The 14,739-nt window shown below is 40.7% G+C and overlaps 1 protein-coding gene and 1 non-coding gene across 2 annotated transcripts in view; one reads left to right on the top strand and one right to left on the bottom strand.

Annotated features, from left to right (window-relative positions):
- The window catches only part of LOC146661684 (DIS3-like exonuclease 1), a 39,811-nt gene extending 39,267 nt beyond the window's left edge, over positions 1–544 (bottom strand). The window contains exons 1-3 of the mRNA XM_085418241.1: positions 475–544; positions 253–374; positions 7–159 (exon numbers count right to left, since the gene is read on the bottom strand). The gene's annotated coding sequence lies outside the window, so the exon portion shown is untranslated. The remainder of the gene's footprint in view (positions 1–6; positions 160–252; positions 375–474) is intronic.
- A 13,993-nt stretch (positions 545–14,537) lies between these two features.
- Positions 14,538–14,609, top strand: trnag-ucc (transfer RNA glycine (anticodon UCC)). The gene has a single exon. It is a non-coding gene; the product is annotated as a tRNA-Gly (tRNA).
- The last annotated feature ends 130 nt before the right edge of the window (positions 14,610–14,739 follow it).

Here is a 14,739-nt window from a genome sequence, read left to right as displayed (position 1 = left end):
ACTCACCCTGGTCGCATTTCTTCAATATCAGGCACCAAGTTCAGGAACTCGTTCTTTGCAGCCCGCGCAAGGTAGGAGGTCTCCAGAGTGGGAACCATCGGGAAGTTTTCACAGTCTGAGCAGGAGGGACTGGAGGCACGTGAGCTGTTCTCAGGGGTCCTTTAACACAAATCACACCAAGTTAGAATCAAATGGATAACCTGTCAATAACCGTTTGCAGATCGAGGTCAATGTTCCTAAAAATGTGTTTACTTCTGGCCCATGGAGCCACAGCGCGAGTCCGAGAGAGAGGGGCAGGTAGAGGAAGGGGTGAGGGTGGCACTGCTGAAGCTCGTCACGGATGGATCACGTCCGATCGGTGAGATGAGAGAAAGCTGAAGTGAAACAACAGCAGGATGAGGTAGACGTCAATATAGGAACTCCCTGATGTGACACAGAAAGGCTATTTTTTTATTTCTTTGTATTATTTCTCACCTTGCAGTCACTGATGCTGTTCACCAGCTGCTTGTATTCAGTATTGAAGGTGTGTGTCAGAAGGCGCAGGCACTACAACACAACAGGAACAAGACCGATCAGCTCCGAGCAGAGAAGGAAGAAGGCAGCAACAAGAACGCCCACTAAGCCCACGTTTTTCTCACCTTGGTGGCCAGCTCCTTCTCACGCTTTCAAAGGTGGTGCTGGAGATCTGCGAGGAGACGGAGGTGGACGTGGACAGAGTGCTGGAGCTCACGCTGGGGGACAGAGACTCACTCAGGGACTTGGTGGTGGGAGCTGTTCCCACGGGAGCCGCCTCTCCCAGAAGGTGACGGGTCTTTTCCACCTGGACGACAGATGGGGGCGAATGTGAGGTGGGGAGAAGAGGGGAGGTTAGTCATGTAACGTCTGTACTCTAAGAAAAAACTTTTTAGAATAGCACTTTGGTCTTTGAGTTGAAAAGTCATTTTTCCCTCTACGATATTAAACAGATTTATTTCTTTATGAATCTTTTAAGGCCCCACCTCCTGCAGCTGCTCCATCTTCTCCAGCTCCCACTGGTGCTCTAGGATGAGGCTATCTCCTCTGGGCCTCCAGCCGGCCAGGTTCTCCTCTCCACGCACATAAGCCACTGATGTGTCCAGGACCTTCCTCCTCCTCCTCTGCATCCCTGCTCAGGACATGAGCCCTCATTAGGATGAAGCTCTCCACAGAATTATGATAAAACAGCTGCCGTTCTTTAAACATGTTTCATGGCCGCTCACCTGGGCTTCCAGTGTCAGACATCTTACACAAGCTCAGCTCGTAGATCCCAGTCACTCGGTTGCTATAATGAAGCAGAAGTTTTGAACAAGGAAACTTATTAACAGGGCAGATATCTTTGATTGTGAAACAGAGATGGCCACAGTGCAGCAGCCCAGATTTACCAGTCAGCAGTTTTGGAGTATCCAGTCCCAAAGAGGTTCTTGAGAGAACGGGGTGGGGAAATCTTGGCGTCTCGGGAGTAAAAGACCGTGCAGATGTCTTTGGTGATAATGGCAGGCTGGATGCAATGGTCCAGCTGCAGAGAGGAGATAAAGGGTGTGTGTTAGACACGATGACATCAAGAGACTTAAAAACACGTACAAACAGGTACAACACGGCGGAGCAGCGGCTGACCTCCAGATACGCAGATAAGGTCATGTAGATCTTCTCTCCGTAGGGAGTGACGCCGTTGAGCAGGAGGGAACCTTTTAAGGGTGTTTTTATTTGTGCTCCCTGGCCTGGAAATAAACGGTTTCCGATCAGACCTGCTTCATCTTTGTGCCCTTGGTATCTGACTCGCTTGCTCCCCCATGCATTTTAAAAGAATCCTTCTCTTCAGCATGAAGTTCTGGCTCAGCTTTAGTGTCTGCGTTACATGTACACAAAGACAGAAACATTCAATGATAAAAACACACAGTGGAATAAAATTGTAAGACGTCATCAGTTGATGCAGTTTAAGGACACTTGTTGTTCTGTGCAGTCTCACCTGGAGCTCACGCTTCTAGTTCATGCCATCATCACCAAAGATTCTTCAATTAATAGTTTAAAGATGTCCATGAATGCACTGCTAACTGCTCTTCACCCTGATAAAAATCAACATGCATTTAGAATAAGAAACACTTTTACAAAACCAAAAGCTTCACTGTACTTAGTGATTTATACGTCTACAAAACAGGTTCAGTTTGTAACTGAGAGAGCGGCTCAGTGGTGCTGAATTATATTTCCAATAGAAACACAATTTCATATGTTGTAGTAACAACACACTGCCACAAGATGGCAGCCTAGGCCTACTTTAACATGCTGTTCCAGTACAAAAGAAAAAGTGACAGAGCCTTGAAAGAGTGACAGAGACACTTTTTATGAACTCATCTGTAATGTGTCACCTTTTCTGTAGGATGAAGAAGTGCTTCCCTTCTTTTAAAGTAAATACAGGCTTACAAAGATCCTCTAAACATGTTTCTGAAATAATCCTAAACACAATCATTAAATCAAAAATGCAAGAAACTATTTATTTAATCACTCTTCTTAACTTAATTGCTTAACTTAGTAAAAAAAAAAAAAAAAATAGACAAGAACTTTTCTTCTGTCTCACCTCTGTCAGTTTTCATGCTGTTGCAAGAACAGGTGGAGGTGCAGGTGGAACTTTGACTTCAGTGTGGTTTGTATGTGCAGGCAGGAGTCTGACATCTCAGGACAGCAGAGGGTTGTCGAGCACGGTGACTCCTGCTGCGACACCCCCGTCTGACTGTCCTGAGCTCTTGGTCCTCAGCAGACGGCCCACACACTCATTCATCACCATGTCTTTACCCTGCCTGTAAGAAAACCAAGAAAAGGCTAACATTAGAAACAGCCACCAACCAATCCCTTTTACTCCACCACCCAAAAACCAGTGAGAAACACTAGTTAGTATTAACTTGGAATCAAAGTGCACTAATCCCCAGGCTCCCAGCATAACATACAGTCCAACACAAACTCCACAAACTGTCTTGCTTCAGCTGACTTTCCTTCACCTTCTCTCCAAACAATCTGTTGTGCTCTTTTCAGCACAAAGCCACACTCCTGCTCACTGATCCTCACCTCTTTTTAACCTAGTCTCAGCAACTTTGTCCCATAGCTTGCACATCCTTTCCACACTCAGAAAAATAAAGGTGCCAACTGGAACCAAAAGTGGTTCTTTAGACTGATGCCATAGAAGAACCTTTTTTGGTGCCACAAAGAACCTTTCAAACAATGGTTCTTTGAAGAACCATTTCTTTCAGTGGTTCATTGAAGAACCATTAAAGGTGCCCCAAAGAACCATCAAGAAATGGTTCTTTGGGGCACCTTTAATGGTTTTTCAAAGAACCATTTTTAAAAAGGTTCTTCAAATGGTTCTTTAAAAGAACCATTTTAAAGAACCTTTTTTGAGTGGTTCTTTAAAAAACCATTTTAAATCTTTCAAAATAAAATGCATCATAAATTGAATTTGAGCAGGGTAAAATAAATACGAGCACAGCATAGACATATATTAATGGTTTATTGTCATTTTGTAGTTACCAAAACACAAAAAGGCATTTTAACCCTCAGCACAACATCACTACTAATACATGTCACATATTAGTGTTTTAAACAGTAATAATTAAATATATTGGCTATACTATAAATATATATATATATATATATATATATATATATATATATATATATATATATATATATATATATATATATCTCAAAGTCAAAGTCAACTTTATTTGTCGATTCTGCCACATGTACAGGACATACAGAGAATAGAAATTGCGTTACTCTCAATCCCTAGATAAATAGCAAATGAACATTTAAATATATTTAAATATAAAAGTGATTAAAAATGCAAGTAAAATAATTAAAAAGTAAAAATTTAAATAAATACAATTTTACATATAACAAGAAAGCTATACAATATACAATATAATGGGTAAGTGACATTGAGTGTAAACCAGGCAGAGTAGTGCAAATAGGCAAATAGTGCAAATGGAGATTTAGTAGTGTACGGTAAGAGAAAGTGTAACAACAAAGTATTTATTATTTATTATTATTTATTATTTATTATTTTTTGAACAATCCTGTGAATTTTTGTATTGATGTACTTGTCTTGATTTCATCTGTATATCCGAGTGGGTGTAGAAATCTGAGCCATCATCTGAGTAAGCCTCATCACAACTTTGCGCTGATAAAGGCAGCTGTGTTTTAGCCTGGAACACATTTATTTTTACATTTCTCATAAATGTATTTCATTATAGCACTTTTACCGCCAACATGTTGGGTCTTTTGGAGCCGGAAGTGACCTTATATGGAAGAAGGGTGGCGCTAGCTAGCTTAGCTAGCAAGCTGCATTCATAAGCTGTGCAGGTGCCACAGAGATGCTAAGTAGCCTTAATAACAGACTAATAAAACAACACAAACTCTGATTACAATGAGCTCATTTAAAAGCTTTCTTCTAATAAAATTCTTTTCTTCTCTGTGTTTCACAACCTTTTGCTGATATCTTTCTGTGAATTAGTTTAAAGCAGCTTGAGTCAATTTAGTCAGATTTTTTTTTCCAACTTGTTCACAAAAACTTGAGAAGAGACACCGAGGAGAGCAACAGAAAGCCTCATTCAGGAGCTAAACTCAAGATTAACTAGACTCGGATTAATATTAGCTCGATACTTACCTTTAAGTGTTAAATCAGTCTTGACAATAATCGGAGAGAAAAACGCCATAAAGCGGGAACTCGGCTTCTTCTTCTTCTGCTCTTGTATTTTTTGGCGGTTAAAGCTTTAAGGCGCATTACCGCCACCTGCTGGACTGGACTTTTCATGTCCCAAACATCATCAATTGGGCATAAATTTGTTGGAGTTTCTGTTAATAAAAAAGATGGAATTCAAGGATCTTGTTATTTGGTTTGTTCGTTTTCACCATTTACTCTACAATTTTCTGCCAGTGTATAGCAAACCCCACAGCTCAAATCAATGAAGAATTTAGTATTTTTAACATATTGCTTAAACTGGAACCAGCAGCTATATAGGCCTAATTTTTAATCCAAACATGTGATAGAGGTTTACCACCAGGAGAAGCAGACTGTAAATAAAAGACTGTGCTACTGAAAACTGTTAGTCTGACTTTGGATTGTAAATATGTTTCCTTTTGTCACTTCTGTATTTGTATATGGCTCAAACTATTTGTTATGAAAGCAAAACAAACAAACTGATGTTGTCTCATCAGATCCAGTTGTGACATTAGCTATAGTTTCCGCGGAGGGTACTTGGTTCTGTATGACAGCACAGCTTTTAGGTTGAATTCAAGCGCTTGAGTACAGCCTGATAATTAGAGGCCTGCAAACTGTTTGCTGATGAACTTTGGAAGTAAAAGTACAGACAGCTATAGAAGACACAGGACACGAGATGGGTTCATTATTTCTTTTGAGTTCCATGTAACAATCCGTAACTCTGTAATTAATGAATGTGCCATTTAATCTTGGCTGCAGCCAAGATTAAATGGCACATTCATTAAATGGCTAAAATGGGTTGGCTGCCGTTCAGCATTTAGTACAAGTCAGCTTTTGATCAGAAAGTTTTCTGGTTTGATCCCTGGCTGCTCCAGTCTGCAGGCGAAATATCCTTGGACAAGATTGTAATCCCAAGCTGCTTTCTGATGCATCCATTGGAGTGTGAATGCTTTATAGAGTTTGTGAAACAGTTGTACGTGTGGTCAGATTGTTTTGTATTTGTGTGTGGATTGAAGCACATGTCTGAGAGCACATCAATCACGGCACATATTTTTTAAAATCTTAGTTTAAATAAAGTTTTTGATTATTTATTATAAAAAAGAGATGATATATATATAATGCAGTGGGCACTCCACCAGCTAACATGTCAGTTAATTTGACACATTGATTTATTTATCATTTCTTTTTCTCTCTCAGCTTTTCAGCTCCATATTTTTGCCATTTCTTCCACACTCAACTCTGTTCTACAAGGTGAGCCCACAGTTAATGTAGGAGAGGGCAGGTGGCATTAAGAGATTTGATTGGGCAATCTAGGGCCCAGTTAGTTCTTCCTTTTGGTGAAAGCTGGGCTCTTCAGTTCAGCATGGCACAGCTCCAAAGATTCTGCAACATCAAACCCTCTGTCTGCTAATGTTACATCACCTGGGCTGAGGCAGTCCAGGTAATTGCAACAGTTTCTTAAAATTAGTTAATTCAGACATAAACAGAGTGACAGTTTACAGATTCAAACATGTCTCAGAGAAAACAGAAAAAAACAGTAAAGCCCAACTCTCCTCTTTGTGATCAGGAAGACAAAATTCAACTTCCTGATCAAGTAGACAAATCATTCAACCAGCTTCTAGAAAAGGAAGATATTCAAAAGTTGAAAGAAATGGAACTCCTAGACATGCAGGGAAGAAACTTTGAGCTCCAAGCAAAGCTTGATAAAGCACTAGAAAAACTAGTGCTGAAGGACAAAAAGAATCAGGAGCTGCAAGTAAAGCTTGATGAAAGACCGCACACAAATGAAGAGTTTCTTCAAGAAAAAAGGCTACAGCAGATAAAACAGAAGGAAATGGATTTCAAGCTCCAGGACCTGGAGAAACACAACAAAGGCTTGCAAATCAAGCTTAATGAAGCTCTGCAAAAAAATGAAAGAACTCCTCCAAGAAAAATAACAACAGGACATGAAGCAGTGCAAACTCCAAGGCATGGAGGAAAAATACAAAGCGCTTCAGGTAAAGCTTGATAAAACACTGAACAAAAATAAAGAGTTGCTTCAAGAACAAAAGCAACAAGAAATTAAACAGAAACAAACGGACTGCAAGCTTGAAGACGTGCAGGAAAAATACACAGCGCTGAAAATAAAACTTGATAAAGCACTGCAAAGAAATAAAGATTTCCTTCAAGAGAAAGAACAGCAAGACATGAAACAGAAACATCTGGATTGCAAACTTCAGAACATCGAGAAACACAACGAAGGCTCGCAAGTAATGCTTGATGAAGCTCTGCAAAAGAATAAAGAAATCCTTGAAGAGAAAGAAAAACTGGACCAGAGAGACACGCAGTGCCAACTCCAAGGTGTGCAGGAACAATACGGAGCGCTGCAGGTAAAGCTTGATGAAACACTGCACAAATATCAAGAGCTGCTTCAAGACCAAGAACAACAGGAAATAAAGCAGAAAGAAGACAAAGAAATTCTCCAGGACTTTGAGAGGAAAAACCAAAACCTGCAAGAACTTTATAACAAACTGAACTACAAAACAACTGAACTGGAAGAGGAAAAGGAAAAACTGCAAAACCAATGCTCAGAGATGCAGAGTAAGCTCAATGACATGCTGAGAAAAAACACAGAAGTCGAGGAACTTTCAGACAACGTGAAGTGCAAAAACACTGAGATGCAGGTGCTAAAGCAACAACTAGAGAAAACAAACGAAGACCTGCAGTGTTCACTTCAAGAAATCGAGAGCAGAAGTCAGCAGTTGGAAGACACGCACAACAAATTACAACAGAGTTATACAGAGCTGCACGAGGCAAAGCTAATGCAGGAGGCAACATCTAAAGAAATGAAAGAAAGGCTCGAAGACAAACAAGCCAAATTAGAAGAAGTGGAGAAAACATGCAAGAGACTTGAGCAGGAGAATGCAGAAACAATCGATCAGTTGAGAACCCTCATCCTAGAGAAAAAAGTGCTCGTGGAAAAGCTCATGGAAAAGAAGAAAAAACGCTTCTGCTTCTTCTGGAGGAGGGACACTCCTGCTTTTTCTACTTTTTCTACTTTTTCTACTGCTAATGTCACCTCGTCTGTTCCATCTTAATTTTCACCTCTCCTCTCTCTTTCTCTCCCTTTCTCTCCTGACACCTCTCCCTCCCCTGTCTCCCTTTAACTCCTATCACCTGTCCCATCTCCCCCCCCCCCCCCCCCCCCCCCTCTCTCTTTTCACCCTCACCCCCCAACCAGTCCCGACAGTTGACTGCCCCCTCTAGAGCCTGGTTCTGTCATAGGTTTCTTCCTTTAAAGGGAGTTTTTCCTATCCACTGTCGCACCTAGTGCTTGCTCAGAGGGGATTGTTGGGGTTTTCTCTCCTCTATCTCTTTCCTCCTTTCTATCCCTTTCCTTTACCTTCTTCTTTACAACCCCTCCCCCCCTTTCTATTTCCTCAATAATTTAATAATAAACACAATTGGCAAAATTTTAAAAAGTCAGATCAATGTCTTCATTCAAGAATGAATTGTCTTTGTCACGGGGTCATGTGTATTTTGTGTTTTCCTCGGGCTGGTGATCCTTGCAGTTGTTGAGCCCAAGAGTCCAGATTTTTAGTGTTTTAATCACATTTAGTGTTACATTTTAGATCACAACAAAAGGATATCCACAATTTAGGATTCAGGCATTTGTCTTTTTCAATATCATAATCATTCTATGATTGAGTCGGTTACAGAAGCAGCAGTTAGCAGCAATAACTTCAATTCATCAACATTTGCAAGCATTTCTTTATACACAGCATTTCTGTCAGGTTGAGGTCTGGACTTCCATGCAGTAGATTTGCTGCTGTGCTTGGGCTCATTATCCTGTTGCATGGCCTAATTTAGGAGAAGCTTTAGCTGTTGGACAGACGGCCTCACATTTGACTCTAGAAAACTTTGGCATACAGAGGAGTTCGTGGACTGCAAGGTGCTTATTGCTTGTGTCTGCAGAACAAGCTCAAATCACCACAATTGAACCAGCGTACTTGACAGTGGATTTGAGGTGTTTGTGCTGTGTTTGATTTTTGCTGAAGTTACTGCTGTGCATTATGACCAAACCTCCACTTTAGTCTCATCTTTTAAAAATATGTTGCTCCAGAAGCTTTCAAGGGCAAATTTGCAAACCTCAACTGAGTTGTTGTGTTCTCTTTAGAGACAAGAAGCTTTCTCCTGGCGGCCCTTCCAGACCAACCATACTTGTTTTGTCTTTTTCTAATTAAACTGTCTTGAACATTAACATGCTGTTTAAGGCCTGTAGAGGCTCAGATGCAGCTCTTGGGTATTGTGCAGTTTCTGTGAGCACTGAACAGTCTTTGTGGTGGATCTGAATGCTCCAGACTAGCAAACTTGCTCATGGTCAGTTAATCAAGTGCATAGAGCCCTGTGATGAATTTTCACATTTACTCTGTGAATCTTCATTCTTCTAGCTAGTCTTTACTCTTCTAGAAGCTTTCTTTGCTCAGACGTCTGCAGCATTGAATCTATGTCTTCTCCACTGCTATTCCAAACAAGGTGCTGATGCAGGGGTCATTAGCACAGTAAGATTTAAGTGCACAAAATGTTCACATCATAATAGTAATAATAATTAGAGGAGAGTATTATGTAGTCCAAGAAGTGTGTGGAGAAGTTTTCAGTGCGGAGGAGGGAACCATGGTGTTCAGGAGCCAAACTGCTTTGGGGGAAAATGCTATTGCACAATCTTGCCGACCTGCTCCTGATGACGCAGTCGTCTTCTGGAGGGAAGTGTGGTAAACAGTTGATGGGAAGGGTGATGCGGGTCAGCCATGATGCTAGTGGCTTTCCCAGTGAGGTGTAAATATCCTGTAGACTGGGTAGAGAGCTGCCAATAACACGCTGTGCGGTCCACACAATCCTCTGGAGGGCTCTGCGATTGGACGCATGACAGTTTTCATACCAGACTGTGATGCAGCGGGTTAGGATGCTCTGCATGGTACCTCTGTAGAAAGTATTAAAGATGGGTTTGGGGATGTGCACCTTCTTCAGTCGTCTCTTAAAATGCAGTCGCTGCTGAGCTCTTTTAGTCACTGATTTGGTGTTGCTGGTCCAGGACAGGTCCAGGGGCGGATCTAGAGAAATTTTTCCAGGCTGGCATGGAAATCAAATGGGGTGGCAAAATCAAAGCCTTGTTTTAAAGACATATGCAGGTGTTACATATGATTAATATACATTAAGCATATGTTTCATATAAATATGGTCTATAACTTAATTATTTTCTATAGCCCACATAATTAAACATTTCAGTTACATAAAATGTGTGTACTGTATAGCCTGTATAATAAATAAATATGTAACCAATAAGTATAAAATCCAGAAAGCTACACAACACTGGGCGGGGGCTCATTTCCAAACACAAGTCTAACTTAAGTTTCATACTGTTTTTGTTAGAAAAAAATCAAATTGTACTGACTACTACTACTGCCAGAAAGCTGCACTGTCACAAACAATTATTGAAACCTCATTTTTCATGATTTGTTGGGTCAATATTCTGAGGTCCAAAATATAATTGGCCATTTTTGGCTGCTTTTGATTGTTGTTGTTTTTTTTACCTTGTCTTTCTTGGTATCATTCTTTTCAGCACAACCTCACACGTCCAAATTTACAGTTATTAAAACAACTGGTCTGAAATCACACAAACACATAAAACCCTAGTAGTAGTTATATTTTCTCTTTACTATAAAAACCACAGACATGTTTAGTAAATTATTTTCATAACTTGAAATGCAAATATAAGTGGTAATTTTTTTAAATTAAAATTAAACAAAAATTTTGTAAATAATAAAGTTATATACAACTATTCATCTAAAAATGCAGGCAATGCATCTGGGGTTCTTATTTTTATTTTTTTGCACAGCCATTTTAAAAATACTACAACAATCAGGTGTCACAATAAGACGCCCCACAAATTATTTGTGGCAGTAAAAAAAAAAAAAATGTCAACCACAAGACAGAGAAGAACATCACAGGGAGAAACCCTACAGGCCTGACAGCAGGTGTATCGCTCATTCTGTTTTCCACCTGGAGACAGTGTTCACATGGCATTCTGCCTGTGTAACTTGTGTAACTACACAAGTTAACACAATTCAATTCAATTCAATTTTATTTATATAGCGCCAAATCACAACAAAAGTCGCCTCAAGGTGCTTCATAGATACAGAGAACAACCCAACAATCATATGACCCCCTATGAGCAAGCACTTGGGCGACAGTGGGAAGGAAAAACTCCCTTTTAACAGGAAGAAACCTCCAGCAGAACCAGGCTCAGGGAGGGGCGGGGCCATCTGCTGCAACCGGTTGGGGTAAGAGAAGGAAAACAGGATAAAAGACATGCTGTGGAAGAGAGACAGAGGTTAATAACAGATATGATTCAATGCAGTTAACTCATACTGAGTGAGAAAGGTGACTGGAAAGGAAAAACTCAATGCATCATGGGAATCCCCGGCAGCCTACATCTATTGCAGCATAACTAAGGGAGGATTCAAGGTCACCTGGTCCAGCCCTAACTATATGCTTTAGCAAAGAGGAAAGTTTTAAGCCTAATCTTGAAAGTAGAGATAGTGTCTGTCTCCCGAATCCAAACTGGAAGCTGGTTCCACAGAAGAGGGGCTGTAGTCGCAAATTTTGAAGCCATCCTGATAATCTTCTTCCACCAACGATGTGGAGATCCAACCCTTTTAGATCAAATTAAAATCAAGACACTCAAAAAGATGCTCTGTAAAAGAGTAGAAAAAATAGATACAGACATGTGCTGCATGAAAGACGTTAGGGAAGGTTAGTTAGCTGGAGAGCGAGTTATGCAGGAGAACTCTCAGCAGCATTAACTGCCCTGTTACTGCACCACCTTAATAAACCATGGTGAAGCAAAATGTCTTGTGCTTAAGACTCTACATGAAAGTTAAAATATATATGTTCAGTGCACATAGATATATAGTGTATAGTTATACATATCACACAAAAATCCACCACATCCCCCCTTGTGGTACCTGGAGGTACCACCTAAAAAGACCCAATGACTAAAGAAGAACAAAAATCGTGAAAACGAATGCGTGCGCTGTTTTTTTGCTAACATACTTTAAAGCAAGCTCTAAATAGAATATAAGAATTTGTATAAAGATCCCACACAGTTGTTGCTCTATTGAATAAACCCCAGAAACCTCATAGTCATCAACATAACATTCTTCCAACGCTTCATTTCTCTTAGTCAATTAATTTAAGACTAATTGATTCCTCTTCATTTGCAAATCATACTACACAGTATCCTTATCAGAATACTCAAGAAACTTAAAACTAGCCTAATTACAGTAAAATGAAAGTGAGGCATGAAACACATCAGCAGAGACACATAATACATACACGGATTACACAGCACCATATGTGACATTAAAAATAATACAATAAAACAATTAATTCCCAATTTTGGATTTCATCTTGGTCAGGTTCAACTTCTTTTTCTGAACAACTTCTCAGTGTGGGCTTTGAAATGTTCTTTGATCATCACTTCATCTTCTTCATCCGACATAAACCCACCAAGAGCATTCTCTTTGTGGGCCGGTACTGCTCACCCGAGTAAACACGAGCTGACATTGACATGAATTAAACATAAAACATTATATACAGTATAAGATTTTGTAAGGTAAACATAGTTCAAACAAATGAAGTAAAGAAAAGTTATTAAAACAAAACGTGCCTTGCTGTTTATTCTTTCAGTGTCCCACAGTAGCACATTTCCTGCTAGGAAAATGTCAGAAGTCACATCATTTCTGTAAATTGGGAAGTAACTGTAATACATCAAGTCACCTCTGTCTCTTGTTACCAGGACTTTTTAAAATGAATGGTGCAACATGGAAAGAGGCCCTACACAAGAGTTTAGCTTTGAGCTCAATATGCGATGATCCTATCAGCCATGACATCTCTGACATGGGAAACCAGGGAATTTGATTAGAAAATGGTGAAGGATTTTCTTTTCAGTTAGAAACTGGATTTGTGTAACATGGTGGTGAAAAGCCCCCAAAGAAAGCAGCATATGATCAGTCGCTATATTGCATTTAATACAAACGTCCTTCGTGTATCCTTTGAATACAGAACAGATCATTTCTGATATCTATGAGTAAACCCAACGAGCACGTGTCCCAAAAGACCCCACAGTGTTTTTATCTGGCTTTTCCCTGACAGTTAGTGGACACTGACAGATGTGTGCTGAATATGAAAGGAAACAAAAGAACTAAAGAAGGTTTGCAGTGTTAAAAACAAGAACTACATGAAGGTTGTTTCATCCTGCTGTAACTTATGACAGAAGCATCTTTTGTTTGTTTTTTCATTTATTTACACAAAGACAGATGTTGAAATAACAGGAGTAACAGTTTAATTCAATTGAAATCGGTCCAATCGTCTATAGTGAAATTATTGTTTTTCATTAGTTGGCAAAAGATGGGGGTTGTTGACGGCAATTCAGTGAATGCAACAGGGGAGGACGCCAGTTTGGATGGAGGGGAATCAGCAGGACAGATGAGATTTTGTTTAGGAGTCGAGTAGTTGTGTGAATGAGGAGAGGAGAGCACATTAGACTGCTGAGAGACGGGGAGGTAGTCAAGCACTGACCACATGTCTTCTTGGATTTCAGCAAAACAGATGGGCTCATCTCGGTCTTGGAATAATTCAACTCGGGGTTGAACTGATGCAGTTTGAGAGGCATCTACAGGAGAGGCAGGGGTGGGTGAGGGCTGCTGAGACTGCGCAGTGATGGGGAGGGGGTCGAGCTCTTCCAGCACTGACAGCAGTTCTTCCTCACTTCCCATCTTCATCCTGAATGTGTTCACTGACAGGTGTTGCCAGCTGTGGTGGCTTGTCTCGCGCTCAAAGAGGACAAAATAGAGAACAATACAGTGTTCAGCTGCCTGGCTGTGCTTTACACACAGCCCTGCTCTGGTACACCCACTATGCCGGCCTTTGTACACTCTCTCCATCTAATGATAGAGAGGAAGGATACATTCACTACTTCTAGCCTCCACTATTCAAATTGAGTATTTTCACAGTGTCCTAAAAGCTTCCTGAAAAGCCTTTACACTATTTTCCAAAACGCTGCATCCAGAGCACAGTCAGGGACTGGAAGGAGAGAGTATATTTCCCCCATATGGACTTCTCTCTTCATTGGCTCCCAATTAAATCCCAAATAAAAATCCAAATACTTGCCCTCACACACACAAGGTCTTGAATAATCACCCCCAATTTTGTCTACAAGATCTCACAGTGCCATATCATCCCAACAGAGTGCTTTGCTCTCAGACTGCTGTCTTCCGAGGGGATTTAAAAGTACAATGGAAGGCAGAGCCATCACTTTTCAGGCCCCTCTCTGTGGAACCAGCTCCCACTTTGTATTCGGGACACAGACACTTGCTCTCATTTTTTAATTAAGCGTGAAACCTTTTTGCCAAAGTCCAATAACTAGAGAGAGGAGCCAAAGACGTCCTCGTCCCAGATTCGTCCCAAGACAGATTCACACCTATTCGCACCTTGTCTGCTGTGACCTGAAGAACTCGCGTGACCATTGCGACTCTCAAGGTGCTAAAAATCACACAAGAGTTTAAATGCGTGAGAGGCCACACTTGAGTAGCAAAGAAGCTTTGCTGATGAGATTAAATGTGCAGTTGCATGAGAGCACTAGTCTTTTTAGTGATCTACCTTTTGACCAGTTTAGAACCTGACAAGCGAGTAATCACAATGCCCACCTTGTTAATTGTCCTGAAAGCTTCATAAGCCGGACAATGACTCAGTGATGTTGCAGTTTTTCACAGCGATGGTGGTATAGTGGCGAGCATAGCTGCCTTCCAAGCAGTTGACCTGGGTTCGATTCCCGGCCATCGCAGTTGCTTCTTGCAGTGCTGTTCAAGCATGTGGGCTGCGTACTGTTTTACAGTAAAAACGTTCTCCGCTCTTTCTGCAAAGGCTTACAATGTCAGGCCAGGTGCATTCTTCATCGGCCTCGCTGCTACCGT

The sequence above is a fragment of the Rhamphochromis longiceps genome, linkage group LG9 (assembly GCF_057381845.1).
Source record: "Rhamphochromis longiceps isolate RC_006_pf linkage group LG9, R_longiceps_female_GT1.1, whole genome shotgun sequence".
NCBI classification, from domain to species: domain Eukaryota; kingdom Metazoa; phylum Chordata; class Actinopteri; order Cichliformes; family Cichlidae; genus Rhamphochromis; species Rhamphochromis longiceps.
The sequence above is the reverse complement of the archived record's forward strand: the minus strand, read 5'-3'. Positions and strand labels throughout refer to the sequence as shown.